Genomic DNA, 23,649 nt, shown 5'->3' on the forward strand with positions numbered 1-23,649 from the left:
CCTCAAGCCCCTGGGGTCTGCTCCTGGGCTAAAGAGGTGTCATGCTATTATGCAATAAACACACCCATGTAGTGGCCAGATCTTCCGTGGCAGGGACACACACACAAAATTTTTTTTTTATATATATATATATATATATATATATATATATATTTCCCAGAATCCCTTGCTGCAGTGGAAGTGCTGTGTGCTGGGTGATAATAGTGAAGGGTGGGGTTGCAGACCTGCCTTAGACATGCAGATGAGCATACAGTTATATATATATATATACAGTTATATATATATATATATATATATATATATATATATATATATATATATATATATATATATATATATATATATATATATATATATATACTAGCTGAGAGACCCGGCGTTGCCCGGGATGTAATGTTCCCGCTCCTCTCTCTGTTTGTCCCCCATTCACATCAATCCAGTCCCCCGCCCCTCCCTCCTTTACAGCTCTGTTTGTCCCCCTTTACAGCTTCATGCAGTGTGTGTTCGTTAGTCATTGTGTGTGCGTCAGTCAGTCACTGTGTGTGTGTGCGCGCGTCAGTGAGTGTGACGCACAAACACACAGACTGACGCACACACACAGTCAGTGTGTGCATGCGTGTGCGCCTCAGTCAGTGTTTGTGTGCGCGTCAGTCAGTGTGTGCGTGCGGCAGTCAGTCAGTGTGTGTGTGTGTGGGTGTGTGTGCGCTCGCGCGTCAGTCAGTGTGTGTGTCAGTCAGTGTGTGTGCGCGCGTCAGTTAGTCTGTGTGTGTGTGTATGTGTGTTTGTGTGTGTCAGTGAGTGTGTGTGTCAGTCAGTGAGTGTGTGTGTCAGTCAGTGTGTGTGTGTCAGGGTGTGTGTGCGAGTGGCTGTCAGGGGTTGTGTGCGTGCGGCTGTCAGGGGTTGTGTGCGTGCGGCTGTCAGGGGTTGTGTGCGTGCGGCTGTCAGGGGTTGTGTGCGTGCGGCTGTCAGGGGTTGTGTGCGTGCGGCTGTCAGGGGTTGTGTGCGTGCGGCTGTCAGGGGTTGTGTGCGTGCGGCTGTCAGGGGTTGTGTGCGTGCGGCTGTCAGGGGTTGTGTGCGTGCGGCTGTCAGGGGTTGTGTGCGTGCGGCTGTCAGGGGTTGTGTGCGTGCGTCAGTACGTGTGTGTGTGTGTGCGTCAGTACGTGTGTGCATGCGTCAGTCAGTGTGTGTGTGCGTGCGTCAGTCAGGGTTTGTGTTCGTATGCCAGTCAGGGTTTGTGTGCGTATGCCAGTCAGGGTGTGTGCGTGCGTCAGTCAGGGTGTGTCTGCGTGCGCCTGTCAGGGTTTGTGTGTGTGCGTCAGTCAGTCAAAGGGCAGACGCGGGGGGGGGGGGGTGAAGGGCAGGGGTAGGGGGGGTGAAGGGCAGGGGTAGGGGGGGGTGTGAAGGGCAGGGGTAGGGGGGGTGAAGGGCAGGGGTAGGGGGGGTGAAGGGCAGGGGTAGGGGGGGTGAAGGGCAGGGGTAGGGGGGGGGTGAAGGGCAGGGGTAGGGGGGGGGGTGAAGGGCAGGGGTGTGAAGGGCAGGGGTAGGTGAAGGGCAGGGGTAGGGGGGGTGAAGGGCAGGGGGCGGGGGTGAAGGGCAGGGGCGGTGATGGGCAGGGGGTGAAGGGCAGGGGCTGAGGGGCAGGGGCTGAAGGGCGGGGGCAGGGGTGAAGGGCAGGGGTAAAGGGCAGGGGGGGTGAAGGGCAGGGGGGGTGAAGGGCAGGGGGGGGTGAAGGGCAGGGGGAGGGTGAAGGGCAGGGGGGGTGAAGGGCAGGGGTAGGGGGGGTGAAGGGTAGGGGGGGTGAAGGGTAGGGGGGTGAAGGGTAGGGGGGTGAAGGGCAGGGGGAGTAAAGGGCAAGGGTAGGGGGTGGGGAAGGGCAGGGGTAGGGGTGAAAGTGAGGCACAAATTATTGGCAGGAGTAAAATGTCCACACACACATCCGAGGAGGCTGCTTGGCCCCCCCCAGCGGCCGGGGAGTTAAGGTAGCGCCGGGGAGTTAAGGGAGTGCCGGGGAGTTAAGGTAGCGCCGGGGAGTTAAGGTAGCGCCGGGGAGGTAAGGGAGCGTTGGCGGCTGGGGTAGGAGGGCCGTGCCGCGCTTACCCTCCGTGTTTCCGGGAGCCGGTTGAGAGCGAGGGGGGAGGAACCTGCAGTTGGCGGCAGGGGCAGGAGGGCCGCGCTTCCCCTCCGTCCGGGAGCCGGTGCAGGGCGGCGCACGTGATGGGGAGGGGGGGGAGTGTGTGTGTGTGTGTGTCTCCGTCTCTCCTTTGGCCCGTCACTCCGCCTCAGGCCAATGAGAGGTGTGCGGGGGCGGGCGGGCGGGCCAAGGGAGCAATCTCATTGGCCTGGCCCACGGTCCAATGGGATTGCCGCTAGGGACACAGGGAGGGACACATACAGACATAGACACATAAGATGCTTTCACAAATATATAGTAGATATATATATATATATATGAGAAAAAGGAGAGCGCAATCCTTTGAGAAAGTCACAGTCACGTGACGAAACGCGTCAGGGAACGGAACTGCGTCATCACGCAAGCGCATGACGGGCCGCATCGAGCACAGATTCACATTGCGGACAGCTAACATTGGAGATAGTACCCGAATTCAAAGACTGCATTATTGATTTTAGGGAGACTTTGGATACCCGCACCAAAGAACATCTTCTAGCAGCTTCAAGTGAGAGTTGGACTGCAGGGTCTGGATGCTGAGTGACCAGAATTGGCGGTGATATTATCAAACACTGCTTGTTTTTAAATTTACCCTTGTGAGTGAATTTTCTACCCCCCCCCTTCCCTTCCCCCCTTTCCTAATAAATGTACTGTATTACGCTATGGGGCGTGCGCGCTCTCTTCTTTTTCTCCAATAGGTATTATCTGGATGTGGTTCATCCTATCTGAGAGCTGCCGGAGATCCCCTCATACCAGCACTATTCTTCCAATTAAGGACTTCCATTAAGGACTGGTTTTTATACACAATTTTTCTTTTCCGCATGTATTTTATATGTATTTGATGTGTTGTTTTAAATTGTAGTTCACTAATAGGAGCACAATACATGTTATACTTTTATTAACATCATTAGTATATATATAATTTAAAACATTTTTTTTTTTTAATGGATTTTCATATATATATTTTTCATTAATTTTCACATTACTTCAACACGTCATTTTGGCGCTACTTTCAATCTATATATATATATATATATATATATATATATATATATATATATATATATATATATATATATATATATATATATATATATATATATAAATAATCCACACACAAATCAGCAAATTTGAAGCATCTGCTCTATAGTGGCAACTTTTACGTGTTGTAGTCAATCCAATGATATGGGAAATACTGCTGTAGAAGCAAAGTGTTACCCTGTAATAAGCACTAATGAAGCTTGCAGCAAGCAGGCGGTCTTCAGAGAGGATGAGGTCATACTGCAGCTCAGACAGCAGACTGGTACAGCACGACAATCTGCTACCATAGGATAATGTGAATAATTAAATACAAAGAATGATATGGATGATAAAATAATCTGGATTGTATATACATTATGTATTGCATACACATGCGCAGATATTATGTGTATGATATATAGTAGTCCACAGCACTCCAGAATAGAAAATATTTCATTAATGCATCAAAGCAAGTACAAACCCCCCCAGCGTCGTGTCGGACCTGCACATGAGCCTGTCCCATGCGCCTCTATTAAAATACGTTCTATTCTTTGTAATCTGGAGTGCTGTGGACTAATGCAAGCTTTCGAGAGTTCTCCTCTCTTCCTCAGGTCAGCAATACTGGTTTACAAAGGAATCTATGGCTAAAACAGAGGTTTGGAAAGCAAAAAACCCCCCAGAGAAGAAGATAAGGTGGGGTGGCAATGGGGGGTTTGAAGAAATTAGAAGGGTAATACAACTATGACAAGTAACAGTATGGAGGTGGGAGGGTATGCTGTGGGGGGGAGGGAAGTTGTGGATAAGGCTAAGGCCCCGCTCCCTCAGTCAGCGCACCCGCACTGCAGACAGGCGGGGCGCTGACAGACACAGACCGCGATATGTGGTCTGTAGGTAGCGGGAGTCGGGCGTGGTTTGAGCGGAGGGACCCGCTACTCCCCCCCCTCCCTCCACGGGCTAGGTCTGCAGGACAGGAGGGAGCTGCTGCGGGCTGCTGGAAGGTAAGCAGCTCCCTCCCCCTTCCCCCACAAATGCCCTCCTCACACACGCTGACACAGACGCAGACACACACACACACACACACACACACACACACACACACACACACACACACACACACACCACCCACCTACCTACCTTGTGGAGGAAGCTGTCTGACAACTCCCGCTCCCGCCCCTGATTGGCTCACAGCCACACCACGTGACGCGTCACCGCTCGGGATCACAATTTTCTTGCATCCCCTGATGGCTGACGCGTCACAGTGCGTAGTGAGCTCTGCAGCGAGGGGGGACTGGGACCGGCTCGGGAGGATTCCCCTGCTGGTGGGGAACGCTCACGCGGCCGCCCGCGCCGCCGGGCGCAACGGGTCCCAGCCCTTAGGCTTGTTATATAGTACGCACTGCTGCGCATGGGGGCGCCCGGCGTTGCGCGTGCACGTTTAGTTGCTATAGCGCAAGTGGTGACGGCGCGGCTAGGGGGCGCGCCTCTGACATCACAGCGTTAGGCCGCGCTGTGATTGGCTCGCGGTGTGGCAGCAGCGTGAAAATACAATTTTCTTGTATTTGTTGTAGTCTGCCGCGTCGCCGCTCACGCCCGCACGTCCCAAGTATACAAACGTCTGGCTGACACAGAATTATAATTGACACATGCGCACAGCAGCGCATGCATTACAGCCCTAAGAACATTGGCAGCGAGGCAGGCAGGCAGGATAATTACAAACAATTGTGTGTGAGAAACCCCATATCCGCATTAAGTCATCTTGTTTTGGTGTCAAAGAGTCTTATCATTCTGAGTCCAAATGTTTCCGGTTCCTGGGTGCGTTTGAACATTCCATTGAGGATTTAGATTTTTAAATCATTTATGGAATGATCTGGTAGTGAGAAATGATGTCCCACTGGTGAGCAGTATCTTCCTTCTTCATGGTGTAGTATAGAGCAGCGTTTCCCAAACTTTTTTTTCTGTGACCCTGTTATTTTTGAACTTCTCCGAGACCCACTAAAAAATTTATCGCCTATAGGTAAAATAAAACAGTTATGAATGTCCATACAGATTTCATATATTCTCCCAATCCCCTGTATTCTCTCTCCCCCCCCCCCCATTCTCTCTCTGACCTGCACAGACACACACAGTCACTGACCTACAGACACTCACACAGACAGACCAACACAGACACTGACCACGCACAGACACCCACACAGACACAGCCACTGCTGGCCTGCACAGACACACACACAGACACTGATACACACACACACAGACACACTCACACACAGCCACTGACACACACGCAGCCACACAGAGACACTGCTACACACACACACACACACACACACACACACTGATACACATGCACACACACACAGAGACACTGATACACACATACTAATACACACATACTGACACACAGACACAGACACTGATACACACACACACACACACACACACAGCCACTGATACACACACACACACACACACACACAGCCAGATACACACACACAGCCACTGATATACACACACACACACACACACAGTGAATTACAGGCAGCGACGGATGTGAGTGACTGGAGGGGGGGGGGGGGGCGGGGGAGAGAGGAAAGGACGGCGATCCAAGTAGGCGGCTCCACCGCCTCCCCCTGCCCGCCAGCGACTGCACAGCCACCATTGCCCTCCCCCGCGCCCATCTCCTGCACCAACTGACTGGGTGGGAGGCTGGGAGACGGTGACTTAGACAGTGACTGTGTGGGTGGGAGACGGTGACAGTGACTGTGTGGGTGGGAGACGGTGACAGTGACTGTGTGGGTGGGAGACGGTGACAGTGACTGGGTGGGTGGGAGACGGTGACAGTGACTGGGTGGGAGACAGTGACTGGGTGGGTGACAGTGGGTGGGAGAGTGTGACTGGGTGAAAGTGATTGGGTGGGTGAAAGTGACAGAGTGGGTGACAGTGACTGGGTGGGTAGGTGGGTGGGAGAGGGTGACTGGGTGACAGTGACTGGGTGGGTAGGTGGATGACAGTGACTGGGTGGGTAGGTGGGAGACAGTGACTGGGTGGGTGACAGTGACTGGGAGGGTGGGAGAGGGTGACTGGGTGACAGTGACTGGGTGGGTAGGTGGGTGGGAGAGGGTGACTGGGTGACAGTGACTGGGTGGGTGACAGTGATTGGGTGGGTGAAAGTGACTGGGTGGGTGACAGTGACTGGGTGGGTGAAAGTGACTGGGTGGGTGAAAGTGACTGGGTGGGTGAAAGTGACTGGGTGGGTGAAAGTGACAGGGTGGGTGACAGTGACTGGGTGGGTGACAGTGACTGGGAGGGTGACAGTGACTGGGAGGGTGGGGGAGGGTGACAGTGACTGGGTGGGTAGGTGGGTGGGAGAGGGTGACAGTGACTGTGTGGGTAGGTGGGTGGGAGAGGGTGACTGGGTGACAGTGACTGGGTGGGTGACAGTGACTGGGTGACAGTAACTGGGTGGGTGACAGTGACTAGGTGGGTGGGTGACAGTGACTAGGTGGGTAGGTGGGTGGGAGAAAGTGACTGGGTGATTGGGTGACAGTGACTGGGTGGGTGACAGTGACTGGATGGGAGAGAGTGACTGGGTGGGTGACAGTGACTGGGTGGGAGACAGTGACTGGGTGGGAGACAGTTACTGGGTGGGGTGACTTACCTTGCCGCCGAACGCTTTCCCCTGCTGCCCCCGATATCCCCGCGGCAGCTGCCCGGGACGGGAGGTGGGCTCGGGAGGAACGCGGGAAGCTGGCCGCGGGGGGAAGAGGGCCGCAGTAGGAGCTGGTACTTCCTCATCCGTCCCACGTTGGGGGGGGGGGGGCTAACCCCTGCTTGCCCTGCGCATGCGCGCGGGACCGTAGGGGAATCGCGCCAATTTTTTTAACTTGAGCAGGGGGGGGTGGGGGGAGGGGGCACCGCGCGGCCAGACTCGCTGCGACCCGGCAATTTTGGTTCCGTGGCCCGGTGCCGGGTCGCGACCCACCATTTCAGAAACGCTGGTATAGAGTATCTGTGCATATTCATTCTGCCTTGACGTTTTTGGCTTGTTTCCCCAATGTAGCATCCTTGGTCACATTGAATCAAATAAACTACATTCCTGGATGTGCAGCTGTGTGATCCTTTAACATTGGAGTGTTCCATGGTTGTGACTGGCTGTTGGATCTTGGCATCCCCCCCATGCTGGTACTTGTCACCGTTGTATTACCCTTACAATTTCTTCAAACACCCCTTTGCCACCCCACCTAATCTAAATCTGTTTTTTTTTTTTTGCTTTCCAAACCTCTGTTTTAGAAATAGATTCCTTTGTAAACCAGTATTGCTGACCTGAGGAAGAGAGGAGAACTCTTGAAAGCTTGTCCTATGACATAAATTGTTAGTCCAAATAAAAAACGGTATCGCCTAATACTGAAGAACTCATTTATTCTGAAATAATATTTAAAAAAAATTATATATATATCTACTATATCACATTTTAAGTTATGGTGGGTGAAAAAGGCAACAAAAAACCTCCACCGTTAGCATATAGCCAATACAGAATATCGCTTGTGACCACATTCACATGTTTTAGGCAGGTCTGCAACCCTGCCTTTCAACCATTATCACCTAGCATACAGTGCTCCCACTGCAGCAAGGGATTCTGGGAAATGACATGCAAATGAGCACACGTGTCACCTTTTGCCTGGAATATCCATTCACATGGAGCCCATTTAAGCTGATGCATCGCCCATCAAGATTGAAACATGTCTGTGAGTGGTTTGTACTTGCTTTGCTAGTCCCAGGCTGTGCTTAAAAGCTGTGTGAACGACGAAGCGATCAAAACCGAAGTGAGACCCCTCCACTTTGGTTTCTGGCAACGCAGGGGCCTGGTTGTGTCATGTGATTGCTCCCAGAGCGATCACATGATCGAAAGTGCCAGATCTCCAATAACACACTCTGGTGCTGGCAGGGTCCCCGGCAGTCTAAAGGTTAAAGAATATTTCATTGTAACAGCAAATCCATCACTAGAAGACCGTGTTTCTCAACTTTCAGCCCAATCCCATTCACATATAAGATAAGAGCAATGGTGTCTGTGGGAATTCATGGGGTATTCCTAAAATGTGGTCAGGCTGCGATGCCCCAAGGATGGGGCTGAGAAACACGGCTATAAGAGAATACCATAGGCACGGATTACACTCCTGGGAGTCGTCAATACAAGCCGGGATCTATGGAATGGAAATTGTATGTAACACACACACAACACACACACACACACACACACACACACAAACAGAAAAATGAAACATAGAAAATGTGATGGTCTGGAAGTCACAGAACTAGGCATACACGGCCCTGACCCAACTACATTTACTATTAAGATCTGCAAAACAAAGAAAATTCTTTTACAGTGCCAAAGAATATACTGTAACGGGAAGCAACAGCAACCGTGGCAACGACAGAGAATGTTATGTGTTTCTGGGACTTTATTCACAATAACTCCCTGCTCAGAGTGGTGAAATATAAATGAAATGTAACAGCGACTGGCAGTGAAAGGGTTAAGGATAATGGTGCTGGCGTTTCACGTCTTTCAGAGTCTGGTTCGGCTTGGTTAGAGACACACACACACACCTTGCATTTCTGTGAAGGGGGAGCAATGCCAGCACACTCCAGGCTCATGCAGAATGTCACCCCGGGACGGACGCTGAAAGGCAGCCAAGCCGTTAACCACTTCAGTGCTTGGGCTGCAGGCCTCTCCCATTTACGGATTCTAATACAGCGTTTGCTGTTGTTATTTATAACAATAAACACAGTAGATGAGGTTTAGTAATTGAACACCGTCCCCCTGCATTTCCTGAAGCGTCTGGAGGTACAGATCTAGCAAGCCTAGCAGTCTGCCTTGCTGCTGTCGGGCGTGGTCATGTGACCGCAGAGGTTGCATCACTGAAGGATTATCGCTGCGGGGGATGGGGGGGGATTGTCCCGTTCAGAAGCATGGACCTTCCGCAGCGCGATCGCGGCAGACACGGTCCCCGGCCGAGGAAACATCTTGCTACCTCTGTATATGCAATCCCGTGCAATATGAACTCCATCACCGCAGACCCTTCCTGCTTTAACCACTGAAACTATTCAAGATGGGTCGCCCGCTCCGAGAGCAAAATAATGATTAGTAATTAAATGGAGGGGAGCGGAGCATCATTCTGCCACGGCAACGACATGTAACGAAGCAGAACATAATCTCCAAAGTAGGCCACGGCCTGAGCTAGTGACTTGAAGAGTCGCTGATAAGTCCTGACAGGCCCAGAACACAGCGACGGCACTCGTCCGCCTCCGGTCCAATCTACAGGAGCCGCCCGACTACTCCTGTCAGATGAATACCGCAGTGACCTAGGCTGGTGCAACTCCAGCGCCTGCAGGCCAGCTCGGGCCTGTAGGAAGCAAGCGCCGTGTACTGGAAACTTCCAGAATCAACCTTCTAAGAAGGCACAGAAAGGAAGTAGACAAAGCCAAAAGAAAGTTGGAGCTGGGCTTCTTGCCCTGGTTCAATCATGTACGCCACAAAGACGCTCTGTTAAATCAGCTGTAAGCGACAGAAAATGCATAGCACAAAAAAAAAAGCAACTTAAATTTCTAAATTATTCTGCATTTTTAAAGTAGCAAAACTTCCCCCCAGAAACCTTTAGGAGTTTAACTCGCGTAATATTAGTATTTTGCCACCTGAGCCTGTCCTGCTCTTTTTTTGGGGGGTTATAAACCAGGATTTTCTTAATCTCTGGTTCCTATGGTTGCCATGGGAACATTCAGACTGCACTGGGATCTGGGGAGAGTTTCATGTTAACCTCGCAGACACGTCACATTTCAAACGCATGTATTTCCTGAACGGAGCAGCAGATGAAAAAAAGAAATAAAACGCTTTAGAAATGGCAAGAAAAAAAATCTCTTAAAAAGTATGTAAAAAAAAATGTCGGCCGGTGTGGATTGTGGCTTTAAAAATAAACGTAACTTTCTGAAGCTTTTTAAAAAGTGTTCTCCAAATCAGTGGTTCCCAACCTACTTCAACAAGGCCCCGAGCCAGGCCTGATTTTTATAGTAACCAATTAAGACTAATGTAGCGCTGTTTCCCCCAACCTATGGGAAATGTGGCGGCTACTGAGTGTGTGGGGCGTTACCTGCGGCGCACAGGAGGCCTGAACCTCTGCTGCTGGGAGCCTGGGGTGTACATTATCAGTCTGGTGACAGCGCCTCCACCTGTGAGGGATCCCGACAGTGCCAGGTAGCCCATTCACAGGACCCAATACAATAAGTACAAAGCATATATAATAACAGATATACTTATTCATATCACTACAACATGTACCAGATAGGCCTCGCACGGCCGCAACCCCACAGTGCCCTCCAACCGCAATGTCCACACCCTGATGGGATTCTTCCCCTCCACTCCCTCCCCCCCACCCCCCCCAAGTACTGAGGTGGCACCCAACCTCCCTGGTGTCCACAAGAGCCAACCCACCCAATGTGTGCGACAGCGCTGCCCACAATGTATCGTTAGTGCACTTAGTAGATGAGGGTATACCTGCCGGGTGCTCCAACACCCGGTAGCGCCGACAGGATAACAGGGATCCGCTGATCCAGCGTCGTCGTTGTCAACGAAGCCTCCACCTCTGCGTGGGGTGGTATCCAGCTGGATGGTCCCACCTTAATAGTCTCTTTATACTGTGGTAGTCTGGTCCCAGACTACAGGCCGCAGATGCTGCGCGGCGTCTTCGTGCCGTGTCCCTGACACCGAGGCTGCGCTTATAGTGCCGGCCGCGACGTCGCGTGAAAACAATTGTATTGAAGCCGTCGCGTGCGCTTATATAGTGGACGCGAATGCGACGGCGCTACCAAAATCCTTGCAGTCACTAGAATTTGAGTTTTGCAGACGGTCTCACCATGCGACTGCCTATAAGCCAATCAGATAGATTCTAGTGCACCCAATCAGAGAGCATAGTTAATAACCAGAGTGTATGTCAACAGTACATGCTGACACCTAGTGACTTACGTGGTTTTAGGTGTGTGTGAGTGCGTGTGATGAGTGTGTGTGTGTGTGTGTGTGTGTGATGACTGTGTGTGTGATGAGTGTGCGTGTGATGACTGTGTGTGTGTGTGTGATGAGTGTGTGTGTGTGTGATGAGTGTGTGTGTGTGATGTGCAGGGAGAGGTGTGTATACTATAGGTTTAAACAAACTCCATTTTGTGTTTAAATAGCACACATTGGCAGCATACAGAAAACACAACTCCTCTCCGTTTTGCCTTTTGCTGTTGCCTCCGTTCGCTTTAGTCTCCGCCCCTCTGCCTTCCCCCTAGTCTCCGCCCCTCTGCCTTCCCCCTAGTCTCCGCCCCTCTGCCTTCCCCCTTGCTCTTGTCTCCGCCCCTCTGCCTTCCCCCTAGTCTCCGCCCCTCTGCCTTCCCCCTTGCTCTTGTCTCCGCCCCTCTGCCTTCCCCCTTGCTCGTCTCCGCCCTCTGCCTTCCCCCTTGCTCGTCTCCGCCCTCTGCCTTCCCCCTTGCTCTTGTCTCCGCCCCTGTGCCTTCCCCCTTGCTCCTGTCTCCGCCCCTCTGCCTTCCCACTTGCCCCTAGTCTCCGCCCCTCTGCCTTCCCCTTAGTCTCCGCCTCTCTGCCTGCCCCCTTGCTCTAGTCTCCGCCCCTCTGCCTTCCCCCTTGCTCTTGTCTCCGCCCCTCTGCCTTCCCCCTAGTTTCCGCCCCTCTGCCTTCCCCCTAGTCTCCGCCCCTCTGCCTGCCCCCTTGCTCTTGTCTCCGCCCCTCTGCCTTCCCCCTAGTTTCCGCCCCTCTGCCTTCCCCCTAGTTTCCGCCCCTCTGCCTTCCCCCTAGTCTCCGCCCCTCTGCCTTCCCCCTAGTCTCCGCCCCTCTGCCTTCCCCCTAGTCTCCGCCTTCCCCCTAGTCTCCGCCCCTCTGCCTTCCCCCTAGTCTCCGCCCCTCTGCCTTCCCCCTAGTCTCCGCCCCTCTCCCTTCCCCCTAGTCTCCGCCCCTCTGCCTTCCCCCTAGTCTCCGCCCCTCTGCCTTCCCCCTAGTCTCCGCCCCTCTGCCTTCCCCCTAGTCTCCGCCCCTCTGCCTTCCCCCTAGTCTCCGCCCCTCTGCCTTCCCCCTAGACTCCGCCCTCTGCCTTCCCCCTAGTCTCCGCCCCTCTGCCTTCCCCCTAGTCTCCGCCCCTCTGCCTTCCCCCTAGTCTCCGCCCCTCTGCCTTCCCCCTAGTCTCCGCCCCTCTGCCTTCCCTAGTCTCCGCCCCTCTGCCTTCCCCCTAGTCTCCGCCCCTCTGCCTTCCCCCTAGTCTCCGCCCCTCTGCCTTCCCCCTAGTCTCCGCCCCTCTGCTTTCCCCCTAGTCTCCGCCACTCTGCCTTCCCCCTAGTCTCCGCCCTCTGCCTTCCCCCTAGTCTCCGCCTTCCCCCTTGCTGACGTCACTCCCCTTGTAGCCAGCGACGTCTCCAAAACTGATTTACAACTTTCGTAATGGTGACGGGGGACGTCATCGGTCGCATCGCCGTCACTATAAGCGCGGCCTAAGAATGCTACTTGGGCAGTGTCCCTATTTAAGAGGCCTGTCCCTGTAGCAGCCACAATCAACAGGGGAGTCGGGGCCTAGCTGGGACCTAATAGGGGGTCTCTGGCCTAGTGCAGGGGCTACAGACACCTGCACACACACCCTTATCCACTGATGTCCCAGCTCCGACTGGCATGGTCTCCTCAGCGCACCAAATGTATCTACTGCAGAGCAGGAGATCCTCGCAGCCCTATTGGCTGTTGCACGGCATGTGACTGCAGCCCCTGGGGTTGCTGGGGGTTGTAGTTCCCCTGCGGAGTACTTTATCTAATGGCCGTCGCTAGAATAATGCTCCTGCGCAAAGCCCAGGTAATTGCCGCCGCTCCTCCGGTCCAATCGGTGCACACATAAAGATGGCGGCACCCTTGGCGGAGCTCTGGCGACCGGATCGCCAGCCCGCCTGCCGCTGCTCTCCCCAAGCACACTGCCAGCCCCTGCCAAGCGCGCCCGCGCTGGGAGGTAAGGGGACAGAAGGGGGACCAAACTCTGTGAATTAAATGTGTGCAAATGCATTGTTATTCCTATAAAAGATGGAAAGCCCCTGAAGGGAGCTCTGAGAACACATGATCTAAAAGTAGAAGCTAAAATCACAAACAATCTCCATTACATGATGCAGATAAAGGAGTGGCCAGTTTTGAAAGTTTCCAAATCACTTTCCAATTTAGAGGGAGTCATCTTAAATGTGAAACAAAAAAAAAGGTGCAGTGTTCATGCTGGGGTTTCAGGAAAAAGAGAAACAAAAAAAATGGTTAAAAAACAAAAAAACAAAGAGCCCCCGACCCCTTTCCTTTAAAGTTGCCGTTTTTAAAAATATATATATAATTTTTTCCCATTCAATATGCGAATCAATACAATCTGCACACTGACAAGTGATTAGCTAAGCTGCAGATCGATCCGTTCTCCTGTAGTCGACTGTAATCGATTGCTTGCTCAGTGTTCTTTAATTCAGCTCTTGCACAGCATTGTGGGCAATGTAGTTCCTAGAATACAATTGACTGGGCAGTTACTAGATACAATTGGTGCACTGCTAGAGAGAGGGCGGGGCTTAAGAGCCTCAGAAGGGGAAGGGGCTGTCATGTTGTAAATGCTTCCTACATTAGAAACATTAAAAAAATGTATTTAAAACATTTTTTTAAATGCTACAAGTATTTTCTCATAGCACAGAACTGATTTATTATTAAAAAAAATAATAATAATAATAATAATAAAAAAACAAACACATATAGAATATTGCTTGACCGGCTGCTTTAAAATGAGCAAATGAAAATAATATCCAAAGGATAAACCGGCTGAAGGAATTATTCAATGGGCACTTCCTTAAATGAAGTTTGGATGGAGCAGCTGTTTACATACAGGCTAAACCTCTGAGACTATAAAGGGAGGATGCTATAAAGAGATATACTTCATGTGCTCAACTTCTCTCCATTTTAACCCTTCCCGTGTAAGAATGTCTGATAGAACTGGCAAACTTCTGTGGCAGCGTCTTTCAGCGCTGCGGTGGCCATCTTTCCTAGAAACCGGCAAACACACACAACGCACACGGGGGCGCCGAGCTTTGAGACGTTCAATGGATGTTATGTGGGTACATGTTAGTGTTACACGGCAGAACAACAACAGGCACACGCCCATTTTGCTGCTGGATAATTGCAGTAGTGAAATTGGTGGTGCTCTGTTAATTAGTAGTTAACAGACTTTGGATTACGGCGTGACGCAATTCAGTACTGGAGGCTTAAACAACATTTGTGCCGTTGGCATGTGACTGTCATTCTGGAGCCTGATCACTCCCGAGAGACCTGCAGAAATAATCTGAACGGAAGAGGGGGGTTGGTGTTAGACGGAAAAGGACGACATTTGGGGGGGATCCTGTAGAATTTGATTTTTGTAATTCGTCATATGAATCTGGAGCAAAAATTTTTTTGTGCCACTAGACAATATATTGTTGAAATTGAAACTCATGCAAAACAGCGCTATTAAACAATACACCATACTCTTGTTGTGTCTGGTTCGTACGGCCGGCAAATTCCACACATTTTTCCCCATAACCACAAAGTGCACACACATTGCATACGATGCTTTTACACTTTCTTCCCACCCCCCGCCCTTCCCTTATGCTGACGTGACTACCATTTCAGGACATGGGCCTTTCCCTGGAAGGTTTGCTCAGAGAACTGCAGCCCCAGCAGATTCGAGAGGAAAGAGGGTGCTACAGCAGCTGTCTGAGGCCCAGAGTGTCGGTCTCCATACTCTGATTCTCCATAATAAAAATGTTAACTTTATACCTTTTCCTGATGGTCCAAATTGTGACTATCCAATGCCTATACTGTCATTCTAAAACAGACTCCAGTAGCTTCAAAAGTACCAATACAAAACCTTCACACTATAGGCATTTCAACCCCACGTTGTCAGCAGAGCACGTTTACATAAAGCATACATAGGCAAGATAAGGGCCCAGACAAAAGGCTTTGCCAACATGATGGGTTTGTTTTGTACTGTACATTAAGCAAATCACAGGGTGACCTGCAGAAGGTGTTTCCCTTCACTCCCTAAGGCTGAGTCCATAGAGAATTCAGCCGTGCGGAGGCTGAGGGGAAAGGGGGTGCTTTCCCTGGCCTTAGTTCGCGCGCCGTCCGGGGGGTGGGCCAGTGACGTCACGGAGCTGGTTCTCCCTCATTGGGCAAACCGCTCACGTGACCGGCCCTGCGCTCCCGTGAGCGCTTAAACTAAAAAAAAAAAAAAAATGTTGTTGGCTACACTTCCGCACGCCTGCGGAAGTGTGTGCAAGCCCCTGCTAAATCCGCTCTCATTGCGGCTGCAGGGGCTCACTGCCAAGCGTGAGCGCGGGTCAGCACCTGAGCGCTGACCATGCCCGCGGCCTAAGGCTTTGTCCACATTGGAACGTGCTAGCTTCCGCGCTCCTCCCGGCGTCGCGCTTGTAAAACAAACTTGTTTGTATTGCGAAGCGCCGCTCTCCCTGTAGCGCATGTGCACGCACACTATGCACTACTGCATTGCCATCCTAGTGTTCGTTTCGGCGCGTGCTGCCGTAGGCTGCACTATGGACGAAGCCTAAAACAAACAAGCTTTGGGAGATCGGCCAAAATGGTTCCTACAACCACACCCACCTGGCAATTATTACAATAAACAACTATTGAATCAGTGTGTTGGTGATACAATTTCACCTTCATCAGGCCTATTAATCCAATAAAGTTCAAGTTTTAACAGACCTATATATAATTATGTGTGTATATATACACACACACACACACATACATACATACATACACAGCTATCAATAAATGGGAAAATAAATATACATAGTGAAAACTAAATCTGTAAGACAAAGGAGACTTTTGGTTACATCATTTGATCAAATAATATTTGCTTACGTTTTATGTTGGGCCTAATTAAATCCTTAGCAGCACGCTCCTTGTGTGCACCACTATTTTACATTAGTATACATTTAGCATAGGGACCTGCTACTGAAACTTACCTTGGTGTGGTTAGCAGGCTTCTCGTTATTTGATCAAATGATGTAACCAAAAGTCTCCTTTGTCTTACAGATTTAGTTTTCACTATGTATATTTATTTTCCCATTTATTGATAGCTCGATGGAGAAGCGCTGGGATTCACGGTCTGTTTTTCACAAATGTAAGGCCAATGTTTTCACCAGCTGCATGCTCCCTACACAGAAGCGCTGTGAATATATATATATATTTGTATACATACATGTTGATTATTTCCTCAAACCTGTGTAGTTTGGCATGATCCATTACCACCACGGCTGTCCTGACCACTCGGGTAACAAGGCCTCAGTTTTGCATACTTCCCATGTCAGAAAAATCAAATGTATACAATTCCAAACTGTGCATCTGGAGCCAGTATGGGATTAGAAAAAGGATACACCTTTCAGGGCTGTATGGAAGTCTAATATAAATAATGCTGTTCCTTACTGAAAAACCTGTTTTGAACTGACCAAGCCTAAGATGTTTCAAAGCACTAAAGTATAGGAACAAACCAAGCTTTTACCTTGTCCATCTCTCCCCGCGACAGTTACTGGCTTCCCGAGTCACTGTGCCTACAATAATTCCATAACATCATCACGGCCTCTATGAATGATGTCATCAGAGCGGTGAACTTTCCTACGCAAGGTTCATAGACACTGCATCAGACAATACCACTGGCAGGCCAGAGGCATCCTTCCCCCATGTATCCACAGCAGAGCACAATGCTATATACAATCCGCGATACCATGTCAAAAGAGAGCTTTTTGTGTGAGCAAATTTTGCATTTTAACAATGTTTTATATGGGTTACAGTGACGCCTTTCTTTATGCTGTAGCAGGAGGTCTTTACAAATAAATATCACAATTTAAAACATTAAAGGCTAGCATTTCCTCTGAGGAAAACGTGTTTGCTGCCACATTGGTAAAACCTTAAAAAAGGAGCAATCCATGCAATATCCTACACAGGTTATTTTTTTTTTAAATAAGTAAATCAGTTCTGTAGTATTAGATCATTAAAAATATATATAATTCAACTCTTAATCCCATTTTGAATGGAGGTTTAATAAAATTGGCACCCTATAGCAGGGTTTCTTAAACACACGTCCCCAGCAGTGCAAGATCTTTGTAACACTTTCCTGTGATAATTTGGTGCCAATATTCCCAGCCGTTTGAGCTGCAAACTGTAACAATAGATAATGTTACTGTAGAATTATAAGAATACATTGTAGCTGCTGAGTTACACTGACCTGAAGGATTGATTGAAACACAGCCATTTAGTGAACCCTGGGAAGCAGGATCTTTGCTGATCGATTATGGGCGAATTAAAAATCGATCGGTAGCTTAGGTAATATTAAAAGAAAAACAAGTGGTTTTTTTTTTTGTGACGAGAGATCTTGCTCTCTGTTTGCGCACCCACCAGCTAAAGGTAACAAAACATAATCTAGAACATATCTAATATACTCATCATTTGCATTTAGTGCGAGTGACATCCATGATGTATTCTCTATGAAGAAAACACATATTGATTCACTAAAAGGTTTCAAAACCTGAAAAGGTCTAGTCTTCTCCAGGACCTCTACAGCTTCAAGGAAGCTTGTATATCAAGCAATATATCTCTATGAATTAAACAAGTCTGGTTTTAGCGCGCACACACAAAAAAAAAAAATAGAAATTCAATGGAGACCAATAAAAATGTTTTTAAAAAAACAAAAACATTTCAAACAGAAATGTCGTCGTTTTTCTATTTTTCATCCTTATTACTTGTTCACCTTCCATTTTAATTCCAAATATTTTCTCCCGGTGGTTTTTTTTCTGTATATGTGATTAAATGGATCAAAAAGTCGCTGGCATAGATGCTTGACAAGTCCATAAACATAATAATGTACTTATTACGGCAATCGCGATATGATCATTCAGAAGCATTAACGGGCGATTCCTCTTTGGAAGAGAAACATTAAGGACACAGCAACACTGGCAGAAGGTTGAGGTCTTGGATCATTTACAAACAATGGGCGATGAGGCCGTACTCAGCACTTGATGCATGTGCCCCATCGTATCCAGCAAGATCGTGCTCTTTTATTTGGGAGGTTTTACGATCTGTAACCACTGCAGTAGTTGTAGAATCCTACAGTAGATCTAAGTGAGAACCATCAAATAAATTAGTCGCTTTCAGTGCTTAACAATACATTTCAGTATTAACAAGCGCTGGGCACACACTAAGAACCACAGAGAGATCTATGTGCAAAAATAGGATATTACAGCACACCTTTACTGTTGAAATCTGTACTCTCGTGGGGAAACATAATAATTAAATATCAATACACCTTGGAAGTCAACAGATAATTCAGTAACCCTAATGCAAGTCCAAACAAGTTGATAATGCCTGATATTAATAATCTATCCAATTAAGGACCTGAAATCTCTGATTGATAATGAAAAACAAAAATGCGGTCAGTAACTCCTTGTTAATCATACTATAATAGCTAACTGCTATTTCCAACATCACAATTAGGTTAACTAAGCAAAGCCAGTTCGCGACAAAAATCACACGTTCTCACAATTCCCAGTGTCACTACCGTGGCCTGGTAGCATCCGTGGTCAGAAGCCTCAGATGGTGGATTCTACTTGCTTTAAATTATACAGATCACTACAACAACTTGTTCTGTACATGTCACACATTCTAACCACCTGTTCCACATATGGAAAAAAGTGAGATTGGAGTCTCTCAAGACAAGACACTCAGGCTGCACATCCCACGTTGGAGAGGGAAACAGGGGACATTCACAAGTCATTTTATACCTTGATATTTAGAAGGCTGCTCCTTCTTGGACATGTCAATACACATTCCAGGGTTAAGTCGTTACTCCACCTTTTCCTGAAAATATATATACATGTATAGAAGGTAGTGAATAAATGGCTCTTATCTGATGCATCACATTTACTGCAATATACATATAGTACTAAAAGGGCGGGGGGAGCAATTTGTAGAAGAATCCTGGACAGCAAAGCGCAGCGGTAAAAATAACCCCACTAGCACCCAAAAAAAAACAAAAACGTACACTTTAACCCTTTAGCTGCCAGAGCTGACACGTTGCTCTGTGAAAGGGTTGCAAGTCAATTACACTATTAAATAAAAATAGACACTGTAGACAAATTGTGTTTGTAACTAAAAACTAGAGCAACCTAGTGTCTTACCTATTTTTAAACCGATTGCATCCCATGCCTGGATAAATGAGAGGCAGCTAGAAAGCCAAACTAACTACATGAACAGCAGCACATCACGGTATAGAAACCCTAAACACGCAGTAAATGTCATCCCTCTGGCAGAGAGTTCAAAAGACTTAAATACAAAAGGCTACTCCGTGCCAGGATACCAATGGAGGTGGTACTACTGTCGGGAAGATCTCAAGTCTACTTTGCCAAGACCTGAAAGGAGACTTCGGATGTAGATGACACCCTCTTTTCCACGCTTCTCCTCAGCTTAGAACTCAACCTGCATGTGCTCAATTGCCCCAGCCACCCGAATGTATACAGGGCCAGGACGCAGGCCTTTGTGGAACTGTATGCAGTAGGCCGGCGGAGGAGCAGCATTCAGCTGGCTTTCCAGACAGGACAGATCGGAAGAGAAATCACTGAAACGTCCCGGTGAGAAATACTAAAAAGGGAACATTTGCAAAACATGGTTTGAGTCCTTTATATTTTGCGTTGCATTAATCACCAAGGTTTAACTAGTTAAACATGTCGCTGCCATTAGGTCACTCGGTATCTACTTGGCAATAAACCTTTAGCCATTTATACAGCTTTATTTTATTATTTTCCTGTCTTCAACTGAGTGAGTCCCCTGTGCTGAAGCAGGGATATCCTTAAAACCTGATCAGTTGGTGGGCCTTGAAGACTGGCGTTGGCCACCCCGATATAAACCGATTGTACAGATGTAGCGAGGAGCTGGATCGCGGCAGACACGGTCCCCAGGCGTGTTTTTCTCGGCAGGGCTGGGGCCACATCTGTACGTGCAAGGTCATTTTATTGTGGGTAGCACAGGTTTCCTGGGGCATTTTACCCACATTGAAATATCCATGAAGGTTTGGGAGGGACCCACACTAATGATGTATTTGGAAAACTCTTTTTCTTTATGCCACTCCCCAAGAAAACAACCTCTGCTCTGTGCCGCTTTCCACTTCTATATTTTTTTCCCAACATCAATTTCTTTACAAATTTTGGGGCATAAAAAAGAAAATAAACAAACAGATTTTAAAAAAAAGTGCAGTTTCCCTCCCCCTCCAACCCCCAAGTTAAAACAGAAAATTAAAACAATTTTCTTCATCTCCAGCTGCTGAGGTTACCATGGTAACTGCTCTCGGCTCTGGGGAGAGATCCATTTTAAATTCCCGGACACATAATATTGCAAACTCTTCTCTCCTCAACGGAGCACCAGATTTTTAAAATAAAAACGCAAAACTGGGTTTTTCTTCCGATAAAAGAGGACCCCTGTTTTAATATATCTGCATGGACTTTATGTTATATGCATTAGATAATTAGACAGCAGTCAATATTTTCCATTAAGAAGAATTGTTTTCCCTGTAACCCAAAAAAAATTAAAAAAAAACAAACAAATATTTCCTCGTTTGTAAGTCGAAGCCGCACTTGTGTGTATTTCTGAATAACAACTTTGAAACAATTTTACCAGCGAGTTTGTTTAATGTGTATATTGCAAAATTTGGCACAACCGGAACCAAATCGCATACAAATATATAAAAAAAACAACTGTGATAACGATGAGAAATGGCTTTGGCTCGGTGTCATTGGGTCACAGATACTCACGCCATCTGTGACACACACACACACACAAACTCCCCCTGACTGCCACAAGTTAAGCTGCACTGGGTGTGGCCGTCTCTTAGTCCCCCCCCTCCCAACCTCGCGTCTCCGTCCCCGACTTCGCAGCACAGTGTGACGGACCTGTGGGTCACCACCACTACGATATATACACACACACACACGACCCTGGAAGGAGAGGGTGGTTTTCTGTCTGCCTTGGTGGCTCCACCTCAATAATTACGTTTCTGCGCACGTCCAGGGATTTAAATACTCACTCGGCCACTGTCCCAGAGAGGAGTGAAAAATTGGGGGTGACTAGTGGAGCCGAACAAAACTGTGGCTAGCATAGTGCTATGCAAGGCAGTCACACGGCATGTCCTGCGCTGTCCCCCATTGAGGAAGTGTGGCAACTCTAGGTGGGCCAACTGGTCCTTCTCCGATGTCAAATTCTATGTATGCAAAACTGGTTGTCCCCTGCACAGGTTCCCTCTGTAAAATGGCCATATAGAGAAACAGGATAGTGGAGAAACGGCTGCAAGAAATACTCACCATGGCCCCTCCGACAGCAAAAGGGTTAAACTTAAGTTACTATGCTTACAAAAAGGACTAGAATCAAATCTTTCAAAAATGCTAAATCCCCATCACACGTTTTTATCATCCATGCCCCTCGTTTTAATAGAATATACTGTATCACTGCCTGCGATCAAAGCAATGTAAACAAACATTATTTTGTGTACAGCATTACACGTTGGGGCAAAGCACTATACACAGTAATGTAAACCGTATTTTAGAAATAACCGAGCAATATTTATGTCGTTAAAATAAGAAAGGGGGCAGCCGTTCAAAAGCCAAAGTGGAATTGTCTGTTTGTTTACAAAAACGTAGCGGTACTCCTCGGTGGGAAAATAAAGTGCTGGTACTCCATACCCCTTCGAACCGTCACCGACCACCGCCATTCGTCCTACGTGGCGCTGCCCATTCACAACTGCCATCAAGACGACGAAAACCGCATTACAGCAAGCGCAGTTCCTGCCAAGTATCACAGTCAGGTTTAGCCTCGATCCAATCAATCCAAGCAGCAGTGCTCTTTTTTGGTTCTTGAATGCTATCTGAAGCAGGGAAGGGAGGCGTCCTCAGAGCTGCAAAATGGTTGCCCAGTAGGCACGAAACGGCCACAGGGTTTCGGCTCACTTCAGCAAAACGTCATTGGGAGGTGTTGCAGCTTTCTATCGGTGGTCCCGCAGCCATATTTGTAATTTGTGTCTCACGGACACAAAAATAATCCTCTGGGTAACAGAGGGGGGACCCCCACGGGGACGACAGCTCAGGTACAAAAAAATAATCCGGTGACAGCCACTTTAAATGTATGCAGTGCCCCACTTCCTGTGCAAGGCCATACGGTATAAAAAGCTGACCTAGCATTACAGATGTTAAGCTGGACCATGACTAACAAGTCCGTTTGCTGCTGCAATAAAACACAGAACGTCCTTCTCAATCTTAGCAGCTTGCATGTTACGACTTGCACAACATAACCGGCAATTTTCTTAATCAGTTGGCAAAAGAAAAATAGAAAAAGGCAGATCAGACAGAACAGGAGCCAAATTTGCAGTGACGAGCATGGCAGCCAGCACCTTGTTACTATGGGACAGTGGTTACAAGCAAATAATGGGGTAACTACATCTCAATTTATACAGGCAGTCCTCGCAGCACTTTAATATATATATATATTTTTTTTTTTAAATTTTATTTTAATATATGCAGCCTTTGATTACCTTTATTGAAAACTAATTTCCTAAGCAGACTATGAAAAAGGGAGGGGTCCCCCACCAGCTCCCACTTCAATGCGCGCTTCGTCGATTTACTTCTTCAGGAAGAACTCCAGAAAGTCCTTTTAACCAGCAAAAATACCACAAAAAAAAAAAATATCTATCTCTCAACCACAGGTATTATTTATACTTTTTACTTATACTATAGACGGAAAAAAAATATTTATACTATTTAAAAATGACAGAGTTATGAAAGACAGTAAAAATATGAAAACATTACATTATTAAAATGTATCAGTACAGAATGTTTGGAGGGACCAGCCCAAAAACGGAACTCACAATCTTTCTAAACTCCATTTGTTGACATGCCAGCAAAGCATGTTTAAGGCATAGAGGCCCGTACAGTATGTACTTCTGGTGCTGGGAGACCCATCACAGACCATTTCCCCGAGAGCAGCACGCACATCTCCCCATCTATTACAGCCTGGACTTCCCGAGGAGGCTCAGTAAGATATTAACATCCTGATTGTATTGGCATCAAATGATAACGCACAGAATTGTGAATACTGGAAACGGCCGTGGCTTTGGGACATCGGACATCACTGAGGAGCGTGCACCATGCACGGACACCTCTGGAAGCCGTGCTGTGTTGTGCAGGGTCCCGAGTATGTCCTGTGTATTTCAACTTTTCCCCAAATAGAGATGAAGATATTTATTTAGATTTCTGGTCGCATGAACCACAGCAAACCACTATCCCTGATGCATTACCGAGCCAGCTCAGGCCAGGATTATGGGATGAGATCACGC

At 48.2% G+C, this 23,649-nt stretch overlaps 1 protein-coding gene across 5 annotated transcripts in view; it reads right to left on the bottom strand.

Moving 5' to 3' along the window:
* Positions 1 to 23,649, bottom strand: part of ZHX2 (zinc fingers and homeoboxes 2) — a 67,174-nt gene that overhangs the window by 12,402 nt on the left and 31,123 nt on the right. Inside the window, exon 2 of one of the 5 annotated variants that reach the window (XM_075582278.1) lies at positions 19,058 to 19,133. The exons of 2 other annotated variants lie outside the window; for them this stretch is intronic. The gene's annotated coding sequence lies outside the window, so the exon portion shown is untranslated. Of the gene's footprint in view, positions 1 to 16,482; positions 16,504 to 16,782; positions 16,867 to 19,057; positions 19,134 to 23,649 lie in introns of those variants that run through there. 2 more of the 5 variants (XM_075582280.1, XM_075582295.1) reach the window with 2 other exon arrangements.

The sequence above is a fragment of the Ascaphus truei genome, chromosome 2, assembly GCF_040206685.1.
Source record: "Ascaphus truei isolate aAscTru1 chromosome 2, aAscTru1.hap1, whole genome shotgun sequence".
Classification (NCBI taxonomy): Eukaryota; Metazoa; Chordata; class Amphibia; order Anura; family Ascaphidae; genus Ascaphus; species Ascaphus truei.